The sequence below is a fragment of the Protopterus annectens genome, chromosome 5.part1 (genome assembly GCF_019279795.1).
Source record: "Protopterus annectens isolate FY-2018-M chromosome 5.part1, PAN1.0, whole genome shotgun sequence".
NCBI lineage: Eukaryota > Metazoa > Chordata > Ceratodontiformes > Protopteridae > Protopterus > Protopterus annectens.
The window spans coordinates 753,689,740-753,706,142 of record NC_056736.1 but is presented as its reverse complement, the minus strand read 5'-3'; the positions used below and the strand labels follow the sequence as shown (position 1 = coordinate 753,706,142).

At 39.5% G+C, this 16,403-nt stretch overlaps 1 protein-coding gene across 2 annotated transcripts in view; it reads left to right on the top strand.

Annotated features, from left to right (window-relative positions):
* Positions 1-16,403, top strand: part of P4HA3 (prolyl 4-hydroxylase subunit alpha 3) — a 1,158,229-nt gene that overhangs the window by 421,769 nt on the left and 720,057 nt on the right. The gene's annotated exons all lie outside the window — the stretch shown is intronic.

The following is a 16,403-nucleotide window of genomic DNA, read 5'->3' as shown; positions in this document are numbered from 1 at the left end:
AACTTGCTCAGTAAAAACTAATGAAAAAGTAGAAAACAACTCAAGAAACAAAGTCTGAAAAACAGCGTGTGTGTGATTTGGATAAAAGCTTGCCTGGCAGTGCAGAGTAAATTAAAATGTCAGAAAACCTAACAGTATGTGACAAGCATTTAAGGCTATAAGGTGTTGAAGACATTCTTCATGAATTCTTGAGTCTGATACTGTTTTGATCAAGTTACTTAACCGTTCTGTGCACAGAGGTTGCCCCTGAAAACAAAGAAAGAATATTTCACATTATACAACGACCCCCCCCATTAATATTCAAAAACGTGCATGCTGATTGGTCAGTGTGCACGTTGTAAATCAGAGTTATAGTAATGGAAAAAGGTCTGGTCGCCTGGACTTTTTCCATTACTATAACTCTTTTTTTTTTTTACAGCAACGGAGAACGCAAGATCTGTGTTGCTTCACAATGTTTCGCTATGTTAAACGAGTTTAACATAGCGAGACAGTTTGTAAAAAGCAACGGAGATCTTGCTTTCTCCATTGCTTTTGCTCACAGCTCTGATGTACTGCGTAGGCATATGCCTGCGCAGTACATCAGAACTGCCACAGAATACCAGACAGCTGCGGAAGGGCAGCAAGGAGGCATTATACAATGCCATTATTTAAGAAAAGTAATTATTTTTTTTCTTAAATAATGTCATTGTATAATAGCAGTAACCCACTTCTGGGTGTGGGTAATGCTGGATTTACCTCGGTTGGCTTTGTTTGGCCATTCGGGCTTCGCCATCGTGACCAAACCACACCAACCGTGGGTAAATCCAGCATTAACCACACCCAGGCGTGGGTTATTGCTATATTATATGCACTTGATACTGAGTTTGTAACAGTTGACTGGATTCATCATTCAGTGAATTAACAGAGCACAAAGCTAATGCTGCAAGAGCAGGCAAGGCAGTCTCACTTAGTAGTAATAAATATAAAAATAGCTACAAATAAGATGAGGAGGTGTGTAGCTTTAAGGATGAAAGACTGGAAAGAATGAAACTTCATAAATGAAGCAGAGCCACATAGTTGAAAGTCTGCAAAGAAAAGGTAATCTGTCATTTCATGCAGATTGTACTAAACATGCAACAACATGAGTTGGGGAGACAGCAAGAAGATTGAGCCATTGCTAGCAAGAACAAGTACCCAACACAAATACCAAAGTATAGGAGGTGGTAAGGAACAGTGGAATGGTGCCAGGCACGCTATTCACATCACTGGTTCATCAAAAACATAATATATATACAGATAGAGAGAGATGGAGAAGGAAGAAGGGGTGGGTAAAGGAAACACTGGGGAGAAATGGGCAGGCAGTGTGGGGAACAGATAAATATGTAAGGCACAGACAAACTGGGGTGAATATGAGCACACATGGAGGGGGAGAAATGTAAGGAACATAGAAAAAAGAAAGATAAGATGGCTATGGATAGGGTACCGGCAGCCTTCCCGTTACCAACCAACCCAGGTGGTGGTCCTAGGTCTAGATTTCCAGTGGTAAATGATAAGCCTACTCTTGGTGACTTAAAGGCATTGGCCAGCTGCTCCATTGAGATGGGGTTGCTGGATAGTGACCCTGCTGATCATGACCGAATCAAGTGCAGCCTTGACCCCACACTCCAGCTGTGGTGTAGCCATGCCAGGTGTCTGGGGCAGGCTATGTCCATCCAACTCTGGTGTAGCCATGCCAGGTGTCTGGGGCAGGCTATATCAACCCAGCTGTGGTGTAGCCATGGCAGGTGTCTGGTACAGGCTACATCCACCCAGCTCTGGTGAAGCCATGCCAGGTGTCTGAGGCAGGCTATGCCCACTAGATGGGCCAGAACCCTCTCTATAAGCGGAACATCTACCCCACTTAGCAGTCTCAGATGCAACCTTGGCTGGGGCAACCACATGGTATAGCTGATGTGACTGCAGGTGTGGTGGACCATAGAGAACAACATATATAAAGCAGGAAGGTCACAGTGATGCCATTACCCCTGCTATGCCAGTGTCTTTGCTGCCCTCTTGTGACAGCTGGCAGTAATTTCTGCTTGCTGTGCTTATGGGTGCAGATCATCAGGTAACATATATATTTTCTACTAACAGACACATTTAACTCTAAGTTTACTCCCCTCTTCCCTTGTATATTCCAAAATCACATACCCACATCTATGCCCTCCCCTCAAATTTCCCAAGAACAAGTCCTCAATGCACTATCCAAGGTCACGAAGACTACTTTCATGGGGTTGGATAACATATCAGGCTGCCTATTGGTCAGGCTGAAACAGGACTTGTCAGACCCTCTAAAAATGTTATTTACCAGCCTCTAAACAACCTTTATATCTGCTGAATGGAAGATAGCAACAGTAACCTGTTGACATAAAGGTGGGCTGTCAGTGGATCTTATATACTTATAAGCCTGAACAACCATTTCTATAAGGCTATGGAAAAGATTATTATATAATTAATAAATAACAACACAGGAAACCAACACACTGTTGACTCAAGCCATTTTGGGTTTGTCAAAGGGAGAACCTGACAACTTAACATGTTGTATTTCTTTGAGAAGGTAACAGAGACTATAGATGGGGGCAAATCAATACACACCGCATATCTAGATCTCATTAATGCATTCAACACCATCACACATTTGGGTATTGTGGATAAACTCTATCGGGTAAATGTAAATCCCTATGTAACTTGGATGGCAAATTAGTTCACAAATAGAAACAAAGACATTTGGGTGGGTGGCTGTACCTCCTCTAAAAGACCTGTCACTAGTGGTGACACCAGGGGGTCAGTCATTGGGCTACTCCTCTTTGGGCGTTTACTTCTCAGAGGTCAAAAAAATATTTTAAAGATTTATGGAAGACCTAGTCTGCTGATAACTGTAAATTTGGTGCCATTATTAATTCCCCCTGTGGACACCATAATCCTCCAACAGAGCCTTTCCTATGCAAATGGTAGATGTCAAGAAAATAGACTAAAAGTAAGTACCTGGAAATGTATAATTGCATCCTTTGGTAAGCATGACCTTGCTTGTAACAAGCACATTGATAACACCTCCCTAAAAAGTGATCACATATCTATGCCCGTTGATAGTCACATATCCACTGCTGTCAGGATGTCCCTTTTCATTACACAGCTTATGTTTAAAGGTATTCCATCTAGATCCAGGGATGCAGTTATTCCACTGTACTTGGTATCAATTAGTGCATTTACTGAGTATAATGCTCCTTTTGGTATGTACCTCTCCAAACACTTGTCACAACTGAAACAACCACAATGCTTTTTCACTAAAAAAAATCAAGGACCTAAATCAAAAACTATGTGGACTGTCTCAAAGCCTGTCCCACTTCTCAGTATCTTACTGGCTACTAAGCGGCAACTTTTGTACTGAGCTTCACCTGACCCCATCCTGTCAGACCTATTATACAATCCCAAGTCCAATAGTTGTGTAAACACATGCTAAAGGGGTCTCAATCTCTTTTGCAATATTAATAGGAAATGTTGGAGGGCTAGGTATATATCACAGAGAATACCTCTTGCATGGACATAAGCTGTGCTGTACAGCAAAATACTTCTGTTACTCTAGTCGAATGTAATTTGGAAGACTAGATGTGAAACTGTGAATTTATCCCACGTACAGCACCAGTGTCACTTGTGGACAGTGGAAATAAGTGCATGTCGCAACCCTCCAGGTTAGTCATGCGCAAAATATAGGGGCTAGAAAAAATGGGAATGTGAAGCTAGATGTCTTAAGACCCTCACAGATCAATGGCCTAGTAAGTATCCATGATGCTGTGGGTGTGCAGAAATGCAAATTACAGTGCCTTGTCTGCTTTATGGTTGGCAAAATAGCTACAATATTCAGTTCATGAGAATGTAAACCAGTGTACTCATCAACTCCCTACACGTCAGTTTGGTACTTGACCGTGGGTGTATGCATTCACGAGTTGGACAAATAAAGTGGCCATAGTATAGCAAACCAGCCTTCGCTGAGATGACCCCATCCTCAGTGCATAGAAGAAGTCATCCAAGATGCAGGCTGAGTCAGAAAGGAACACTTTGTGCATATACACCATACTGGTCCCATTCACCCATTTTTACCACAGCTGTGTCCAGGGAAGCAACTGGGCCTGCACAGCCTCCAGAACTTCCCCCTTGCTTCAGGGTCCCACAATGGCACTCCCACGACTCCCCTATCCAGTGGCCCTGTTGTACAGTCCTGTAGTGGCAGGCCCACTCCCACCACTGAGGAGATGACATTTGATAAAGATACCATCCCTCCCACTGTGCATGTTTTGCACATGGTTGTGTACTTCCTGTTTAATTTAATTGTAATTATATTTATTACTTAACTCGTTATTTTGTACTACTTTTAGCCATCACCCAGCCAACAATACTAAGGAAACATGGAATAGGTATAAGAAAGTTTGCAGTGTCTAATTATACAGCATGTTTTTGTGAGGTTGGAAGAAACCACAGAACTCAGAGGAAACTCACACAAACTCAGGAAGAACATATAATCTCCACACAGGAAGTAACTGGAGATGAGGATTAAAGCCTGAACATGTGAGGCAAAGATGGTAATCACTGAGGCACTGTGTTGTGCTGAATGAAGCAAATCCAGGAAAAAAAAATATTATGAGCTGTTAAAAAGATGCTTTCTTTAGTCAAAGGTACAAAGTTTAATTATTTCCAACTGCACTTGCCTACCATGTGACTCTGAGGAAATCATGTGACCAGACAGTGTTTGTCCAGTGGACTAACCAGCTTAAGAAACTTATAAAATAAAAATAAAACATATAGTTCTAGTAGATCCACACAAACATTGATGTGCTTAATGTGAACACACTTACTGCAGCGATACTGTGCATGGTCATATGATATCTTTAAGATCACACAGTCCCCTGGGAAAAGGACATATATCTATGTCTATCTTTAAGGTTTATAGACCAGCAATAGGCTAAATGACTTGTGGGCTAATTTAAGCCTAGCCAATTACCCTATATGAGGATCAAACCATGCACCTTGTGTTTCCAAGGGGAACACCTTAACCATTATGCCAATTTCCAACCTTAGATGCAAGATTGCTCAATGTGTTATGTGTTTCTAAATACCCACAATGAAATAAAATAGAAAAATTAGAATAAAGGGAAGAGTTTTTTAGTAGTATGTGTCTATCTGGAAATGAATGTGATGTGTGTTGAGATCATTGGAATATACTATTTGTGTGCCAAGGTGCCAACCGTTTGAAATGTTGAGACCCACTACAGTGAGTCCTGAAATGTGGAAACTCACTGGCTGAAAGAATATATTTAGATAAACTATGCCCAAGATGCTATTTCTTGGAATATTCCCTTTTCTCCAGGTATGGCATTCTCAGAGTTGGTATATCTAAGTTCAGGGGCTATGGGGGACTTGCCCCCTACATTGGGGGTGCTCCCCTGCAAAAAGAAGTTTTTTAGAAGAAGAGCAATTTTTCAACATTCATTCTTCTCTGGGTTTTGGTCTTTTTTTTACTGCTTCAGCACTCAGCATTTCAAGTACAGACATTTCACTAGGGAGCCTTTGAGGTAGATTCCAGCTTTGTTTAGGTATGAATTTGACGACCGAACAGCAGCATTTATTTTTGTTTTCTAGACACTGAATACATCATATTGGATGTTTTGGGCCCTTTTGCCAGCTTTAAAGCACATCATTCCGTGTTTGACTATTTACATTGTGTTAATTCACCATACCAGTAGCATTCCACTTTGCTGACACTTAGACTTTATCTTATCTGCTTCTGGGACTGTTTGGAGTAATATAGGAAACAGGGAGTGCGTTTGTTTGCATTCTTTTGTTTTATAAAGCACATGTCACTGTTTTTATGTTTTACATATATGGTCTTTGTCACCAAACTGATGGTTATTTGTTTTGCAGCGGCTTATATTTCTATAGAAATTTGGCTAACTGCATTATGTTTACAAATATTGATTGCTACAGATGTTCTTTAAATGTCATATATTAGTTTAATTTACTTTGGTTTTCATTTTATGTATATACACTGTGCAGATTCCTTTTATTGTTTAGTGCTTTGAGAAAAAGCATCCTAATAGACTTGAAGCTAATTTCCACATCCGTATCTTAACCTATCTCTACTAACATTTTGTTGTGACCTTTACTCAGCCTTTAAGGTCGTCAGTTGCAGTGTCATACCACACCCTGACATCCCTCGGGCTTTTGATTATCATACTATGGTGGTTTGGGCCGGTTATGATTTTAACCAATAAAGCTAAAAACACAAAAACAGTCTCCAGGATAATTGTTATTACTTTCTGTGTTACAGAGTAGCTAATATACTGACTAAATTGGCAGAAAGAGACTCTGTAATGATGTACTGGTTTTATTGATTCCATGTCTAGGATGTGCTTGCCCCATCAGTTCTGTAGTTTCACCCAGCAGAATGAAAATGTGATAAAATTCAAAACAACACCTGAAGATTCATCACAGATTCAGAGATTACACAACATCACTGTCTCACGCTTAGCGATGCAGGACAATGCAGGTATTACACAACATCACTGTCTCACGCTTAGCGATGCAGGACAATGCAGAGATTACACAACATTACTGTCTCACACTTAGCAATGCGGGACAGTGCAGAGATTATACAACATCACTGTCTCACACTTAGCGATGCAGGACAATGCAGAGATTATACAACATCACTGTCTCACGCTTAGCGATGCAGGACAATGCAGAGATTACACAACATTACTGTCTCACACTTAGCAATGCGGGACAGTGCAGAGATTACACAACATCACTGCCTCACGCTTAGCGATGCAGGACGATGCAGAGATTACACAACATCACTGTCTCACGCTTAGCGATGCAGGACAATGCAGAGATTACACAACATCACTGTGTCACGCTTAGCGATGCAGGACAATGCAGAGATTACACAACATTACTGTCTCACGCTTAGCGATGCAGGACAATGCAGAGATTACACAACATTACTGTCTCACGCATAGCAATGCAGAACAACTCCTCATAAATTGCAAAACTCCATCCCAGTACTCTGTTGTGCAGACTAATAAGGCCAGGTCACTGCAGGCCACTCTGCAGAGACCTCTTACATGTAGGCTTACCTCAAAGCCACTAAGGTCAAGTACAGTAATTCATAATTTACAAGTCATTCTACATTCACTACAGTTGCTCAGAATTCACTAGCCATTCCACGTCATTCACTACAATGACTCAGAATTCGCTATTCATTCTACATCATTCACTACTGAAAGTGAGAATTCACTAGTCATCCTACATCTTTCACTACAGTGACACAGAATTCACTAGTCATTCCACATCATTCACTAGAATGACACAGAATTCACTAGTCATTCCTCATGATTCACTAGTCAGTGCTTCCAAAGCACTTGCTATTCTTGCTTCTAAGATATGAAGCTTCATTACAAAATCATTAAGGGGTTTACAGCCTGTCGACTGCATTACTTGGCCGCCTAAAGTACTATTTCTGTCACAGTGCAAATGCAGTGGGATAATTACTCACTGACAACTTTTCAGTTTATTTTGTTTGTGCAAATTTAACTTAGTCTTGTTTTGTATGTCTTATTTTATTGTAACTAGCTCCTTGTGATCCAGTTTTCTCACCCATAAAATAAAATTGTAACCCTGGGACACATTTGTAACCTAGAAGTTGAAAACCTGAATTTTAATCATGAAATACAGGCAAATATAAAACTATGATTTGTTTGAGTTTCTCATTTTCTTATTTTTGTATTTTATTTGAACAGTATCCAAGGCTACACTTCATTTTTTAATACATTTTAAAATGCATATTCAAAATCTACTTAGGGCAACTAGTTGTTTTCTCCACAGTAAACTGAACTAACTATCTCATTTAACTGAATATAGTACTTTGTGCATTTTAAACAAATTCTCCAAATCCTTGGGCTTATATGGAAGACCAGCCTGCTTGCTTACCTCATAGTATTTGTATCCTTAGACATTACAATCGACTCATGCTCACAGATAATGACCTTTTACTTAGTAAAATGAATTATGTTTGAAAGAGATGCAACGCACAGACCTCACTCTCACAAAAGGAATCAGATTGTGAGCAACACACACTTCCATAACACACTATACCAAACAACACTAAAATGTCTTGTGCCGAGACTGTAAAACATCCTTGAGAAAGTCCCATATTCACAAAGACTAGATCTCAGAAAAACTCTAACTTCACAATACTGTCGGGTACACTTCCATCAAAGAGTAACCAGAATTTAAATCATTCCAGATTCAGTACAAAGAAACAGGCTATAAATAAAAATGTTTTACCAACTGGTGACTCTATAGTCAGACAAACTAATTCTTCCCTTAATAATCTGGACAAAGACAGGGTGGCAGCAAGTTGCCTTTCTGGTGTCAGGATCTATAATATCTTAAGAGCCCTTAAAGCCTTTTCACCTGGCAGACATGACTACATGATTACAACATTGTGGTGGTCCACATGACTTGGCACATAAACCCCTGAGGGATCTGCAGAGAGACATGTTGGAACTCTCAAAGCATACCACAGATCAGGGAAGATGTTGGACCAGAGTGGAATCCTTCCTCTTCCAAAAATGATGCATAGGTACAAAGAAAAAATAATTGGCTTCAACAATTGACTCTATAGTTGATGGCATTCTGGGGGGGATCCAGTATATGTCAGCATGTGATGAGATTCTCGACAGTCCAACTTGCTTTGCCAAGGATGGCCTGTACCTTTTATTTTTCATATTGGCTGAAGCCTTTGCAGCCCCCATAGTCCAGTTGATGGAAATCCCAACATAATCAACGTATCAAAGCCAAAACAGGATCACATTGATATGGCTCTGTTCAATGCCAGAAGTATCAACAACAAAATGTTTGACTGTGAGGCTGTCTTTAATTTAGAACATATCCATATCTGTGTAATTACTGAAACATGGTTTAAGTGTTCTGAAAGTACTCCCTTCATACAGAGCTAGATTGTGGTCAAATGGAGCCCCTCATCAGAGTAATGGACTGCCCCCCCCCCCACAACCATACAAATATCCCATTATCTATCTGCCTCTCCTCAATTTCCGTAAAACTCTGCTAAACCCAATCAGTGCTTGTACTATTTCTTTTTTTTAATTTTTACAACAATCACAGAGATTTGGATATAAATCAAAGCTGTTGTTTCAAAACACTGACAGCCATTTGCTAAATAAAACAAAAAGCCTCACGCTGAAAATATACTTAGCATGATAAACAGTAAACTTCTCTTCCCCTGAAACTCAAATTTATTGAAAATGCATCTGTGGCACCCATTGAGCTACAAGAGACGTGCTGGGATTTATAATCAAAGTACACATAGTGAAGCACTAATTAGAGTCTGTGAAGGGTGCAGGGATTCAAAAGACAAATGTGCAATGCATTTGCTAACAGCATGCAGCAGACAACTAGATGGAAATGTCCTTTTTAGTAAACTGGAACACCTACACTTCAAATGTAGGATGTACGTTTAAACATTCATACATTTCACAAACAAAAGCTCGCTGGAACAGATTGGTAACAAACCCATTACAAGACCTACTATTTTTCACCTGATCATTATGAATACAGCTTCCTCATGAACTGCTCCCCTGGTATCTCTTTCCACAGTCAATACAGACCATAAACTAGTTACCTTCACCATTAGAATCTCTAAACATGAAAATACCAATATCTCTGAATTTATAGGTTCATAGGTTCATAGGTAGCTATTAGGCTACTGCCTGCCCTTGCATTTTATTTAAAGCTTAAGCAACCATACCTTGTACTAACCCCAAACCCTGTACCTTGTGTTTGTAAGGCAAACACCTTAACCATTAGGCCACCCTCCCAACCCTATGTAGTTATATTGGGAAACTAAGAAATGACACCCACCATTTCTCAGACCTTATTCAAGATGGTATCACTTATGGATTTCAAATGAATAAATCACATCTAATATTATGACGAAGTTTCAAGATTCACTTATTCCAGCATAACTCCAGATGTCACTTTAGCTGGAAGGTATGCAAAAGAGCTCTATGTCCACTTAAATAAATGTACAAAATGGATGGTACCTATCAGATTTAAATATAATGGAAAGTTTTAAAGCAAACCCCCCCTCTCAGTGGTCCAACAACATACATAACATCTTCAGTAAAGGAAAATAAATTCCTTAAAATATACAGCAAATCTAAAAACCCTCAGATCAAGAACAGCATAACAATATTGACTAAAAAACTTAACAAAGAAACTATTAAGATTACTCAGGCAGGCCATGAACTTAGGTTATTATCTGACGTTAAGGACAACTAGAAAACCTTCTGTAGTTATATTGGGAAACTAAGAAATGACACCCACCATTTCTCAGACCTTATTCAAGATGGTATCACTTAGTTTCACCCAGTAGTCTAAGCTATATGGGTTCTCTCCTGCAAAGAATATAAAAGCTTCAGTGCACCTTCCATGTGTCCAAACCACTCGAACTGAAATGACTAAAAGGTTTGGGTGCCAAGCCCTTCAGAGCTTTCATGCTAACAGAGAAGGGGAGGCTGGAGCCCTGAGAGGACTTTACTAGGAAATAAAAATAAATGTCAATGCCCTGGTGTAAAAACATACACAAAAAAGGGGGCTGGAGGGTGGGAGCAGCTACTACAGCAGTGATCATTCAAACATCTACTGCTATAGTAAGTTTATTTACACAGTTTTACTATGTTCATAATTTGATTGCTGTTGCAGTATATTGCAGTAGCCCAGATATACAGAGAGAAAGAAAGGTGTTGGTCCAGGAGCCCTTGGTCAATGGTCGGTCCTAGACCTGGAGAAGGAATCTAGTTTATAGTGCTTTGTAAAAGTATGCACAGAGAGCCAAGTTGCTGCTTCTAGAATCTATTCTTATATCACCTGAGAAAGTTTTAACCATTTGCAGTTGTACTTTCAACTCTTTATCTGATGAGCTATACAGTTTTAAATCATCCACAGTAAGTAGATAAGAAATCTTTATACAAGGTTGGTTTCTGGGAGTCAAATTGTAACCGTGGCCTAATCTGTTAAGTACACAGCTAAATGTGTTAAGTGTAAGACAAACCAGCAGCAGAGACAAAGAATCAACCCACAATCCCCCTCCTTTTAATTTTTATTCCCACGATAGTAATTTGCCCTTTGTCATGGCTCACTTGCAAAGTGGTTTGACTCTGTTTTAGGTGAATGTAATGCAACTGATCGGTGTAGGGTGTATCTGTACATCTGTAAGCATTTCTTTATCCATGAATGTCAAATGCATTTGTGTAATCTATCCATGCGATACTTAAAAACTACTTAAATTATTCACCCTTTTGCATTTCTTTATTAATGCTTTATTTAGCAACACATGATCCATTGTTCCATATGACTTTCTTTTGCTACCATTTTGTTCTATTGCAATAATTGATTCTTTCCTAAATGACTATAAAGTCTGTCTGCATGAGTTCTAGTATACAGCTTCTGTTTTGCTGGAAGGAATGTCATTGGTTTATTTATTGGGATGGCTTGCAGGGTCACTCTTAAGGAATATACCATTTTCCCTCTTGATAACCAGATTGGTGCATGTTAGGGATGCACAGATAAGTAATTCTTACTAAGGTACATGTCTTTGTGTTAAAGACTTTTGGCTTTTCCTGGTTAGGGGTCACCACAGCGGAACTCCGGCCCGCTCATGATTGGCAGTGGATTTTTACGGTGCCGAGTTGCCAGCCTGACGCCCAATCTTCAACAAAGGCACACCAATTCACGTTCACACCTACCTGCATGTCTTTAATGTCACTCAACTGTGGGGAGGACATGCAGACTCCACACAGAAGGTGCTCTAGCCGAGAAAATATGTTAAAACTTTTATTCAGAAGTTAGGTACTGTGTCTGGGCCTGGGGTTTTCCACTTAGTAGGTTTTCTTAATTCTATCTCAGTTTCTCTAGTTGATATTTCATCCCATTTCATATCTTCTACATTAGGGCTTCTTAATGTTTATTTTACTTCTTCTATCCATTCAGCATCTTTGTTATGTTCCACAGGATCTTCATAAATACTTCTCCAAAATGACCCCTCTGTGGTGTCTTTATTTCTTTTAATTTGTTCTGCAGTTCTCTATAAAACCTTCTTGGGCCATCAATGACTTGTTTATTTTGTACTTTTCCTTTATGTTTGTCTCCATACAATATTTTTAGTTTATTATTGGCAATAGTCTACAAAAAATCCTTGTTTGTTTTGATACTGTGTGTTGTTTTACCAACTCTGTCATTCTCAGTATTTTTGATGACCTGTCTCTTTTGTACACTTTTCTAACGGTGACACTTCTTCTCTTTATTGTTTTAGAGTTTTATCTGTTCGATGCTTCCAAGGTGGCATTTTACTTACTCCTTTCCTTTGTTACTCTCTGTTTTTAGTTTATCTGCAGAGTAATATATCCTATTTATTTATGTCACATCACATGAAGTTCTCTTTAACTGTACAAATTACTGTGCTCCTCTGTTTTGCCAGTCTCCAAACGTTCTGGTCCTTATTTGTTTCATCTATCTTAGTATGTCTAGCTATCTCTACTAAATCAAGCAGGTCTTCCCCAAGATCATTTTATTCTGGTTTGAGAGCATCTTCTTTGCTCTTTGTTCCTTGTTAGTACTCTATAGAAAAATCCAGAACATCGTCCTGTGACATAGCCTGCTTCATCTGCTGCTCCTTTATATAGTAACCCATCGGCCCATCACTCCACAACATTACCTAAATCAAAATTGTCACTGCGTCCTGTTCCTTCCCTTGACATGGAACTTCAACTAAACTTTTGTACCGATCTCCTAAAGAAGGCTTCATAACATCACCACATGGGAAACCTTCTTCAGGATTCTTCCTGCTTCACTTGCTGTTCCTTAACCTTGGGAACCATTTTTCCATCACGCTGTGACAGTGCCCGTGCTGGATTCTGGACACTGAATCCTTCACTCTACAGATAATCCATGACTTCATTTACTATTTCTTTAAATTCTCCCTTACTAATCCTCATTTGTACATTTCCACCTTTGTTTTCTTATTTTCTGAATTGTGAAATTTTCTATATTCAAGTAGCTTTCCATGTAATTGTCTTCAAATATCCTTGGATCTACTTTTTTGTATTAATTAATTTAGGCTTCTCCTTTGCATAAATATTGCACCTTACCAGATCTCTTTTTCGTTCCCCATGTCTATGTTTCTTCTTTATACTTTTCAAAAACCATTTGGGTTTTGTTCTTTTTATTTTTAAACTTCTGTTGTTTCTTTTTCCATGCAGAAAAGTTTTTCATGCATCTGTTGTATTAATGAATATACATTTTCATTTGTAGCTTTTGGCAGTTTTGCATGTACAAATATTTTTCTTTCCACTAATCTGTCTCGTAATCAGTCTGCATATCCTTTGTCTGGTAATTCTGGGCTTCTCGTGTAATAACAATATATAATTTCTTCCTTATTCTCAGCAGCCCCCTTTGCCACCCCTATGCCTCTTTTTGTGGGTTTTGTGGACTATGTATTTCTGCCACGGGGGGCACATGCTTCCTCAAGCTTTCAGAAATTGGGGAGCTGAAGGTAGCTGTTGAAGATATTAGGGTTCCAGAGGGTGGGAAGAGATCTATCTAACCAAATGACTGGCTACTCCTTACCACCACATTCTAGCCTCTGAGGAAGTGATGGGGCTGTTGAGCTAATTATGGGGGAACAAAATAGACCTTAGACTATTGTCCCAGGAATGGGATGGGCCCAGAAGAGATACCAATCAGCTCAGGAGCAAGGAACAAATGGAGGCATACAACTGTCATCCTGTGGGACTTTTCATGTGTCTCAAGACATGGATAGATTGTCAAGGTTGCCTTGAAGTCCCACTTGTAGTCCATTGGGAGGAACAGTTGGGTCAACTCGGTGATGATAGAGGAGACATTGGATTGTCAAGCAGATAAGGGAATAAAGAAAGCAGAGAAGAAAAAAGGAAAATCTGTGTCAGGAAAAGCATCTACATTGTCAATGGTATCTCAAAATCTGTGGCACTTTTGGTTTGTTAATGTTATCTTAATATCTTATTCATATGTATGCTTATTCAACATTATCACTATGTGACCTTGGTCATGATTGAAAAGGATCAGTTTGTTTACCCTGACTACTCAGTTAACAAATGTGATAGCTAGATGGAAACATAGATAGAGGATAGGTAGATACAGAAATGTTATTGGTTTTGAAGGTTGGAGGAAACCAGAGTACACAGTGAAAACCTACTCATACAAGAACAGTATATGCAAAGCTTAATGTGGATAATATCTGGAGATCAGCTTTGATCTCCTGATGCTGGAACCATTTGTAGTGGTTTGTTTGTTCTGAGCACATTTTTCTGGCCATGTTGGATTGGAAGGGGCCTATCTGCACTTTTGTGAGAGAATTGTGTTTGATTAGCATCTCATTGGCAAAGGGTGGGGGTGTTCTAGGACTTGGAATAAACATCCTTACTGGTCCTTTTGATAGAGTTTTGTTCAAGTTTTTACTTCTGGTATTTAGGCCCTGCATCTGAGCAGATTTCTGCTTGTTTGCACATTGCACAGCACTTTGCACTACTGTGCAATTGTGCACCAAAGCCGGACAGTTAATTCAACAGATTGTCCCTTAAAACCCAGACAGAAATATCCATTCGCTGAGCTCTTCCATAATCATTTCTGAAAAACCACCCCTAGTGACAACAGTCTTTAACCTAGTATTATTGACAGTTGGAATACCCTTGTTTCTCCTGCCAACTTTGTTGACTTGGGTCTCCTGAGGCAATGTAGCAATTGCCTCATGCATAAAGACAACCCCCTACTAATAACACACTCAAGTACAGAGTGCAAGAGATGTATTTAAACCAAGAATCTAGAATCCATGCTCTCTCTCTTTCTCACTCAAAACAGTAACACGGAGAAGGTTGTCAACTCACTCGCAACTATATAATCACATAGTACCAAAACTCATACACATACCACAACTCATACACATACTACGACTCGTACACATACCACGACTCATACACATACCATGACTCATACACATACCATGACTCATACACATACCACTACTCATACACATACCATGACTCATACACATACCACTACTCATACACATACTATGACTCATATACATACCACTACTCATACATATACCACTACTCATCTACTCATACAAATAGTACCACTACTCTTACACATACCACTACTCATACACATACCACTACTCATACACATACCACTAGTCATACACATACCACTACTCATACACATACCACTACTCATACACATAACACTACTCATACACAGAGTACCACTCCTCATACACATATCACTACTCATACACATACCACTACTCACAGACATACCACTATGCATACACATACCATGACTCATACACATACCACGACTCATACACATACCAGTGCTCATACACATACCACGACTCATACACATACCACTTCTCATACACATACCAGGACTCATACCCATACCACGACTCATAGACATACCACTACGAGTACACATACCATGACTCATACACATACCCCGACTCATACACATACCACGACTCATACACATACTATGACTCATACACATACCACTACTCATACACATACCACTACTCATACACATACCACTACTCATACACATACCATGACTCATACACATACCACGACTCATACACATACCACTATGCATACACATACCACTACTCATACACATACCACGACTTATACACATACCACTACTCATACACATACCACTGCTCACACACATACCACTACTCACACACATACCACTACTCACACACATTCCATGACTCATACACATACCACTACTCATACACATACCACTATGCATACACATACCATGACTCATGCACATACCACTACTCACACACATAGTACTACTACTCATACACATACCACTACTCACACACATACCACTACTCATACAAAAACTGCTACTCATACACATACCACTACTCACACACATACCACTACTCCTACACATACTATGACTCATACACATACTGCTACTCATACACATACCACTACTCACACACATACCACTACTCCTACACATAATATGACTCATACACATACCACTACTCATACACATACCACTACTCATACACATACCACGATTCATACACATACCACTACTCATACACATAGCACTACTCATACACATACCATGACTCATACACATACCATGATAGATACACATACCATGACTCATACACATACCACGACTCATACACATACCACTTCTCATACACATACCAGGACTCATACCCATACCACGACTCATAGACA